The 9,060-nt window shown below is 49.3% G+C and overlaps 1 long non-coding RNA gene across 1 annotated transcript in view; it reads left to right on the forward strand.

The window, feature by feature from the left end:
• LOC108529696 (uncharacterized) overlaps positions 1-9,060 on the forward strand; it is a 37,849-nt gene that overhangs the window by 16,874 nt on the left and 11,915 nt on the right. The window contains exon 5 of the long non-coding RNA XR_001885640.1: positions 4,320-4,488. This is a non-coding gene — a long non-coding RNA (uncharacterized LOC108529696). The remainder of the gene's footprint in view (positions 1-4,319; positions 4,489-9,060) is intronic.

Genomic DNA, 9,060 nt, shown 5'->3' on the forward strand with positions numbered 1-9,060 from the left:
AATGTAAAATATATAAATATGTATTATATAAAAATATATATATTTTTTGAGACAGAGTTGGGCTGGAGTGCAGTGGCGCAATCTCGGCTCACTGCAACCTCTGCCTCCTGGGTTCACACGATTCTCATGCTTCAGCCTCCTGAGTAGCTGGGACTACAGGCACACACCACCATGCCCAGCTAATTTTTGTAATTTTAGTTGAGATGGAGTTTTGCTATGTTGACCAGGTGGATCTCGAACTCCTGGCCTCAACTGATCTGCCCACCTCAGCTTCCCAAAGTGCCGGGATGACAGGCATGAGCCACTGCGCCCAGCCTGGAAAAAATTATATTTAAGTTGAGTTATGAAAAATAAGGAAATTCCTTTTCAATTAATGAGAGGTCTGCTCATCACTCAGTAAGGCCAAAGCGTAGTGTTAGGCACACTGCATGACGATGAATCTAACGTAGTGTCCACACGCAGAGTTTAATGCCTGGTGAGGGACATACAGTAAAGGTACACATGACTAGAATATTCTATGCTCCCAACAGAAAGAAAAGATACGTGTTGAGGGATGGCCGTCCCAAGTGCCCTGACTTAATCATTACACATTATACACATGGATCGCAATATCACATGGACCCCAAAATACCTACTAGGTATGAAAAAACCAGAATATACCTCAAAGCACCAGATAATGCTCCTAAATGAAGGATCCGTGGAGTCCCAGGGAGGGTTTCAGAGAGGGTAAGGGGAAGTTCCTAGCTGCGAAGATTTGCAAAAGCCCCATGGAAGAAATTTGAGTTCGCCTTGAGGATGGCTAGGATTTAAAGGCACAGAGGGAGAGAGAAGGGCATTGTAAGCAAAAGCCATGCTAACAGCCAAGTGTAAGAACCAGTGATATCTGGGGGAAGAAGAATACACCATTCTGGCCACGGCACACCACAGGCAGTAGGGGCAGACACAGCTTGAACACATGGCAAGGGCTTAGGACAGCTCTGAAATTTAAAGCCAGGCCCTGCAGTTTCTGGAGGCCCCGGAGTGAGGAGAAGAGCAGGACTTCCGACAGGAATTGCGGCGCTCCTTGCACAGGTGACAGATAGAAGGCACTTTTCCCCTTGTGACGCTTTGGCCCCTCCCTGCTGGAGGAACCCTGTGGCTGACCCTTCCCCTCCCCAGGGGGTCTCTGGATGCAAAGCAAGGAGACCCCAGGCTAACAATCCAGGGTGTTCTACTCTGGCTTTTGCATTTTTCTTTTTTGGATAAGTACATGGCCAGACAAGGTGGCTCACACTTGTAATCCCAGCACTTCCAGAGGCTGAAGCAGGAAGATCGCTTGAGCCCAGAAGTTTGAGACCAGCCAGAGCAACATAGTGAGACCTCATCCCTACAAAACATTTTAAAAATTAGCTGGCAGTGGTGGCACACACCTGTGGTCCCAGTTACTTGGGAGGCTGAGGAAGACGGATCGCATGTGCCCAGGAGTTCAGGCTGCAGTGGGCTATGGTTGTGACATTGCACTCAGCCTGGGTGACAGAACGAGATCCTGTCTCTAAAACACAATCAATCTATATTTTTAAAAACTCTTTTGAAGAGGGCAGCAAAATCCACCTCACCGACTGAACTAGGTTCTCACCCTGGCTTCTAACCAGCCCAGTTTGAAATATTTGGAATTCTTACGGCTGTTCTTTCTTCTTCCTCATCTCCACCCAAATACACTAACCTACGGCTTTCAGTCTTAGCCCTTTATTGCTTTATGTACATGCCCAGTTCAGGGCTTACGTCCATCTGGGTATCTCTGCTTAAGACTTCAAGTTCTTGAAATACTGGGATGCTGCCTGTAATCCCAGCGCTTTGGGAGGCCGAGGAGAGAGGATCTCTTGAGGTCAGGAGTTCGAGACCAACCTGGGCAACACAGCAAGACACTATCTGTACAAAAAAATTAAAAAATTAGCTAGGCATAGTGGCACATGCCTGGGGTCCCAGCTACTCCGGAGATTGAAGCAGGAGGATCACTTGAGTGAGGAAGGTGGAGGCTCCAGTGAGTCGTGATCGTGCCATTGCACTCCAGCCTGGATGAGAGAGCGAGACCCTGTCCCCCCGCCAATATATATATATATATACTGGGCTACTGTATATATATATATATATACTGGGCTACTGCACACAGAATTGCGGTGAAAAGCTGAGCGTGCCCGTTTGGGGAGGGCGGGGGAGGAATAAGGAGCTGCAACCGCGAGAGGCCGCCACACGGTGGCGCAGTGAGGCTGGGAAACGGGGCGCCCGCGCAGGAAGGGGACGCCCCGTCGCGGCCACGCGGGGTGGGCAGAGGCGGCGCGGGCGCGCTGGTGTCTCCCTCCCGAGAAGGGCGCGTCTCAGGGCTTGTCCATGGACCCCTGGAACATGGGAAGACGCACAGACACGGGTTTCGCTCTTTGCTCTCCTCTCTCCTGGTGAGACCTCTGTGACCAAGAGAGGCCCCGGGGCGCCCGGAGGCCGCTGCGGTTGGCCCCGCCCGAGGCTGGGAGCGGGAGCGGCCACGCGAGGAAGTGCACGCGTGCGTGGGTGCGCCCTCGTCCTTGCGGTGCAGAGACTGGCGAGCAGGGTCAAAGATGCTTTTTTTCTTAGTCTGATGAGCTCTTGGAAACAAAGCTAATCTCTGGAAGGAAGACACGTCCTGGACGTTTGCTGCTGGCCTGGAATTGAATGTTTTAAGAGCCCATCCTACGGGACGGTTGGAATGCTTTTTTTTTCCTTTTTTTTTTTTTTTTTTTTTTGGAAGAGACAAGGTTCCTCTGTTACCCAGGCTGGTCTTAAACTCCAGGACCCAAGCGATCCTCCCGTCTCGGCTTCCCGAAGTGCTGGGGTTACAGACAACAGCCGCCATGCCTGGAGGTTTGAATGCTTCTAAGAAGGACGGGACATTGATGATTACACATTGTATCCGTGTATCAAAATATCACATGTTATCCCACATGATATGTACAATTATCATGTATCAGTAAAAAATATAAGCACAGGAGAGCTTCCTTTCTGCTCTTATCCAAAACCCTCCCTACACATAGACCGTACACATCAAAAATGCTCCCACCACAGTCCGTACTTACTAAATATACGTTCCTGGCCGGGCACAGTGGCTGACGTCTGTAATCCCAACACTTTGGGAAGCCGAGGCAGCATAGTAGTTCAAGACTGGCCTGAGCAACATGGCAAAACCCCATCTCTACAAAAAATACCAAAAAAAAAATAAAAAATAAAAATCGCCTGGGGTGATGGCATGCACCTGTAGCCCCAGCTACTCAGGAGGCTAAGGTGGAAGGATCACTTGAGCGCGGGAGGTCAGGGCTGCAGTGAGCCGAGATCACGCCGCTGCTTTCCAGCCTGGGCAACAAGTAAGACCCTGTCTCAAGAAAATAAAAAGTGAGCTGGGTGCGGTGGCATGAGCTCATGCCTGTAAATCCAGCACTTTGGGAGGCCGAGGAGGGCAGATCACGAGGTCAGGAGTTCAAGACCATCCTGGCTAACACGGTGAAACCCCGTCTCTACTAAAAATACAAAAAAAATTAGCCGGGCATGGTGATGGGCACCTGTAGTCCCAGCTACTGGGGAGGCTGAGGCGGGAGAATGGCGTGAACCCCGGAGCAGAGGTTACAGTTCGCCGAGATGGCGCCCCTGCACCCCAGCCTGGGCGACAGAGCCAGACTCCATCTCTCAATAAATAAATAAATAGTGAAAAACAGAATTCTACCATTGTCCTTTCCAGACACTCCTCAACAGCTTTCTGCAAAATGCTGATCCTAAGCATGTCTATGCATGTGTTACTGGAGAGGGGTCCCAATCCAGACGCCAAGAGAGGGTTCTTGGATCTCACTCAAGAAAGAATTCGGGGCAAGTCCATAAAGTGAAAGCAAATCTATTAAGAAAGGAAAGGAATAAACAAATGGTTGCTCCATAGGTAGAGCAGCTCTGAGGGCTGCTGGTTGCCCGTTTTTATGGTTATTTCTTGACGATATGCTAAACAACAAGTGGATTATTCGTGCCTCCCCTTTTTAGACCATAGAGAGAGGCTAACTTCCTGACGTTGCCATGGCATTTGTAAACTGTCATGGCGCTGGTGGGAGTGCAGCAGTGAGGAAGACCAGAGCTCATTCTCTTTGCCATCTTGGTTTTGGTGGGTTTGGGCCGCCTTCTTTTCTGAAACCTGTTTTATCAGCAAGGTCTTTACCACCTGTATGTTGTGCCAACCTCCTCTCTCATCCTGTGACTTAGAATATGCCTAACCTGTGGGAGTGCAGCCCAGCAGGTCTCAGCCTTTTTTTTTTTTTTTTTTTTTTACCAAGGCCCCATTCAAGATGGAGTTGCTGTGGTTCAGATGCCTCTGACACACCGACGCACACAGATCCACCTTCATCTCAGCAACGTCTCTCACACACAGAGCTACTGCAGTCCTGCGTGTCTCCTCCGGAGAGGGTCCCTCAGACAGTCATGTGTATTTCTCCACTCAGAAGGGTAGGTTCCCCTTCCCACCTACGCACACAGAGGCCAGGAGGACAGACACAGTGCGACACAGAGGCAGGGATAACAATTCCATGTGGGCTGGGGGCCCCGTGCCATTTGCCCCTGCGAGGGAGGTTTGTTTCCTGCCTGTGTGTGCTGTTCTGGGCTCTGCGTGGAGACGGGGTGGAGGAGGAGGGCGGAGAGCAGCTTCTCAGAGTCAGGCTCCTTCCCAGCTGCGAGGGCAAACAATCCCCGAGAAGAGGATTGGGAATTCTCTGTGAGGGCAGGAAAGTGTGAGGAGAACACACCCGGGAGAGGCTCGGCTTGGGTGGAGTGGAAAGGATTGCCTGAGAACATTGAACTTGGTCTTCGCAGGGCAACCAAGAGTCAGAGTTTTCATTGATGCCAGAAAGAGAACTTAGGAGTGTGTGGGTCAGTGCATGTGGAAAAAAGGGAAGGAGAGGCAGGAAGGGGACGAGGACAGACATCTAGGTGGAAGTAAACAATTGAGAACATGTACAGAGTCAGACAGCAGGAACAAAGGGGTAGAAATAAGGAATCTCTAACTTAGAAGCGGAAGAATGGGAAGAAGAATAAACAGCGAGAGGCAGGGGATAAAATCTGGGAAGTGCACAGAGAGAAAGCGGCCCAAAGCAGAGAGCTTGCAGGTGGAAGGAAAGAGGGCAGGCGGGCGGGAAGCCCCAGGCCTGTCCAGAGCCCCGCCACTGCAGGAAGGCACCGAAGGCTGGGAGGGCAGCTCAGCTCATCTGTTACTTACAAGCACAAGCTCCCCCCAATCCCGATTAACAGGAATTACGTGGCATATGGCTAATCCTCCTGCCACAGTTATTAATACTTTCCAGACACTGCGAGGGAACCAGGCAGCCTCCTTAGACCCAAGGCTTCCCCCAGCCTGGCAGGGCTGGCCACCCACGCCTGCTGCAGTGGGTGCTGTGGCCTACAGGAGGGAAGGGGAGTGGCTGGAAAGCTTTCTCTAAGTCCTTCAGGCAACTCTGAATGCTGTAGAAGCACATGCCACGAGCTCTTCCTTTTTCCAAAATCCATGTGTATGTTGTTTGCTTTAAATAGTCATAGAAAACTTGTGATAGAAGGAGAATATATGATATCATTCCCATTAAAAACTGCCAGGCACAGTGGCTCACGCATGTAATTCCAGCACTTTGGGAGGCCAAGGCAGGTGGATCACATGATGTCAGGAGTTCGAGACCAGCCTGGCCAACATGGTGAAACCCCGTCTCTACTAAAAATACAAAATTAGCCTAGTGTGGTGGTGCATGCCTGTAGTTCCAGCTACTGGAGAGGTTGAAGCAGGAGAATCACTTGAACCCTGGAGGTGGAGATTGTAGTGAGCCGAGATCATACCATTGCACTCCAGCCTGGGCAACAAGGGAACTCCATCTCAAAAAAAAAAACAAAAACAAAAAACTTAGGAAGCTGGGAGTGGTGGCATGTGTTTGTACTCCCAGTTACTTGGGAGGCTGAGATGGGAGAACTGCTTGGGCCTGGGAGTTGGAGACCAGCTTGGACAACACAGTGAGACCTCATCTTTATTAAAAATAATTTTAATTAGCCAGTCATTGTGGCACACACCTGTAGTCTCAGCTATGAGGAGGCTGAGGTAGGAGGATTGCTTGAGCCCGGGAGGTTGAGGCTGCAGTGAGCTATCATTGCGCCACTGCACGCCAGCCTAGGTGACAAAGCGAGACCCTGTCTCAAAACAAACAACCAACCAACAACAACAACAAAAATCAGGAACATAAATCCAAGAGAAGGGAAAGGATTTAATCAAGGACTTCTACTCAATAGCAAAGTCTGGCTGTCCTCTCTTCCAGCCTAGTGGGTGGAAACTGGAAGCTAACTCGCTGCTCCTGGCTTAGGGAGACATAAAAGATAAAGAGGGGAGGGGAAGAGAGCAGGGAGAGGAGATGAATTTCTGAGAGTGACTAGTGTGGGGCCAGGTGTCCAATGAGCACTTAATGAGTGCTTTGTAACTGATGACTTGCTGGGCTTTGCTGGGCTTCGTCTTAGGTGAGGTGCAAAGTCAACCAGGAGATGGTTTGTGAGAAACAAATTGCTCCCGTGGGAAGTAACAGAGGAGTGTGGGAAGCAGGGAAGGGAAAGAAGCCAAACAAGAGTGCCATTTCAGACCCGTCGTAGCCTCAGCCGACCCTGCGGGGGAGCTCTGGGACGATCACTCCTCAGTTTGTCCCAACTGGAGCCTGGGGAGCTGTGTTTCCATAGATATTGCAAGAGGGCAGAAATTGCCAGGCATTTGCAGTTCCCTGAGCATGATGGAGAGGTAGCTCTGGTACCCCCAGGCAGTCCTCTGAAGAGAGCTGTGGGTGCAGGTCTTTGGAATCAAAGGAAACGGGCTGGGCATGGTGGCGCACACCTGTAATCCCAGCTACTCAGGAGGCTGAAGCAGGAGAATCGCTTGAACCCAGGAGGCGGAGGTTGCGGTGAGGTAAGATCGCGCCACTGCACTCCAGCCTGGATGACAGTCTCCAAAAAAAAAAAAAAAGAGGGGGGGGAGCAGAAGGCCGGGCGTGGTGGCTCACACCTATAATCCCAGCACTTTGGGAGTCCAAGGTAGGTGGATCACAAGGTCAGGAGTTCGAGACCAGCCTGGCCAACATGTTGAAACCCCGTCTCTACTAAACATTCAAAAATTAGCTGGGCATAGTGGCGGGTGCCTGTAATCCCAGCTACTCAGGAGGTTGAGGCAGGGGAATTGCTTGAACCCGGGAGGTGGAGGTTGTGGTGGGCTGAGATGGCGCCACTGTACTCCAGCCTGGGCGACAGAGTGAGACTCCATCTCAAAAAAAAAAAGGGAACAGGAGAGACAGAGTGCCAGCAGGGTCTGCTACAAATGTAAAGCAAGTGCTCTCAGACCCTCTCTACTCTACTGACAGGTCATCAGCTTCGATTTGTAAAATGTTTCTCCCCTTTAGGAGTTCACAGTCCAGCAGCAAGACAGCGGCATGCTGTACACCTGTGTTCATATAGAATGTACACAGTGATAGGTGCTATTTCAGCGATAGAACACAGAGCACGTCATTGAATTCTGGCCAGGGTGGGTCAGGGGAGTATAAAGTGGGATGGGACTTGCTCTGTGCCACGCCCTCCCGTGTTAGAAAGCCTTCCATGGCCGGGCACTGTGGCTCATGCCTGTAATCCCAGCACTTTGGGAGGCTGAGGCAGGCGGATCATGAGGTCAGGAGATTGAGACCATCTTGGCTAACATGGTGAAACCCCGTCTCTACTAACATACAAAAAATTAGCCAGGCGTGGTGACACATGTCTGTAGTCCCAGCTACTAGGGAGGCTGAAGCAGGAGAATCGCTTGAACCGAGGAGGCGGAGGTTGCAGTGAACTGAGATGGCGCCATTGCACTCCAGGCTGGTGACAGATCAAGACTGTCTCAAAAAGAAAAAAAAAAGAAAAGAAAAGAAAAAACAAAACCTTCCGTAATGCTGCATCTCCCATGTAAAGCATTCAAAATAACTTAGCGTAAGTATCAAGGCCCCATGGCAGATACCCATCCACCTACCATACCATCTGGAAGTCATATATTTCATTTCTAAAATATACCCTTTAATTTTGAAAGTTTAAACTTAATTATCCTTTACTGACCTTTCAATACTCTGAATTTCTTCTAATCCTAGCGGTTCCTGTTATCATTGTCTAGTATTTTAGTTTTTTTAACTCTTCCAGATAGATATTACTCTCATCGTCTTGTAGAGTCGATACTGACTTACATATGTTCATCTGCTTCCTACAGTTTTCGCTCATCGTTGCTCTTTCATCTCATTGCTTCCTCTGGGTATAGATTTGCTTTTTTTAACTTAAGCTTTCCTTTTAAATCATTCATTAGTATTTTTCTCAACAAGTAAAGAGGTGATAAACTCTCTTAAATTTTTTCGCTTTACTCTTGAATCATCACTTAGCTGATACAGAAACCTGGGCTGACTTCTTTTTTACCTTAGCACTTTGAAGCAATTATTTCATTTTGTTCCAGCTTCTATCGTTGTTTCCTAGCAAATAGCCGTCTTTGGACGGTCACTAACCTTGAGATTTTTCTCTTAGTCTTTGAGTTCTGTCTTTCACTGTGTTATGTCTAGGAAAGACCCATGTGGCTAGGTGTGACAAAACAAAATGAGGTATCTCTTTATCCTGGGGTATCCTATTTAGGATAGCTTCTTCAAACTAAGAACTTGTGTCTTGGCCGGGCACAGTGGCTCAAACCTGTAATCCCAGCATTTGGGAGGCTGAGGCGGGTGGATCACGAGGTCAGGAGATCAAGACCATCCTAGCTAACACGGTGAAACCCCGTATTTTGTATTTTTTAGAAAAAATACAAAAAATTAGCTGGGTGTGGTGGTGGGCCCCTGTAGTCCCAGCTACTTGGGAGGCTGAGGCAGGAGAATGGCTTGAACCCGAGGCAGAGCTTGCAGTGAGCCGAAATTGCACCACTGCACTCCAGCCTGGGCGACAGAGCAAGACTCCATCTCAAAAAAAAAAAAAAAAAGAACAAAAACAAAACAAAAAAAAAAAAAAACAAAA

Source organism: Rhinopithecus bieti, unplaced genomic scaffold (genome assembly GCF_001698545.2).
Source record: "Rhinopithecus bieti isolate Rb0 unplaced genomic scaffold, ASM169854v2 scaffold_6481, whole genome shotgun sequence".
Lineage (NCBI taxonomy): Eukaryota > Metazoa > Chordata > Mammalia > Primates > Cercopithecidae > Rhinopithecus > Rhinopithecus bieti.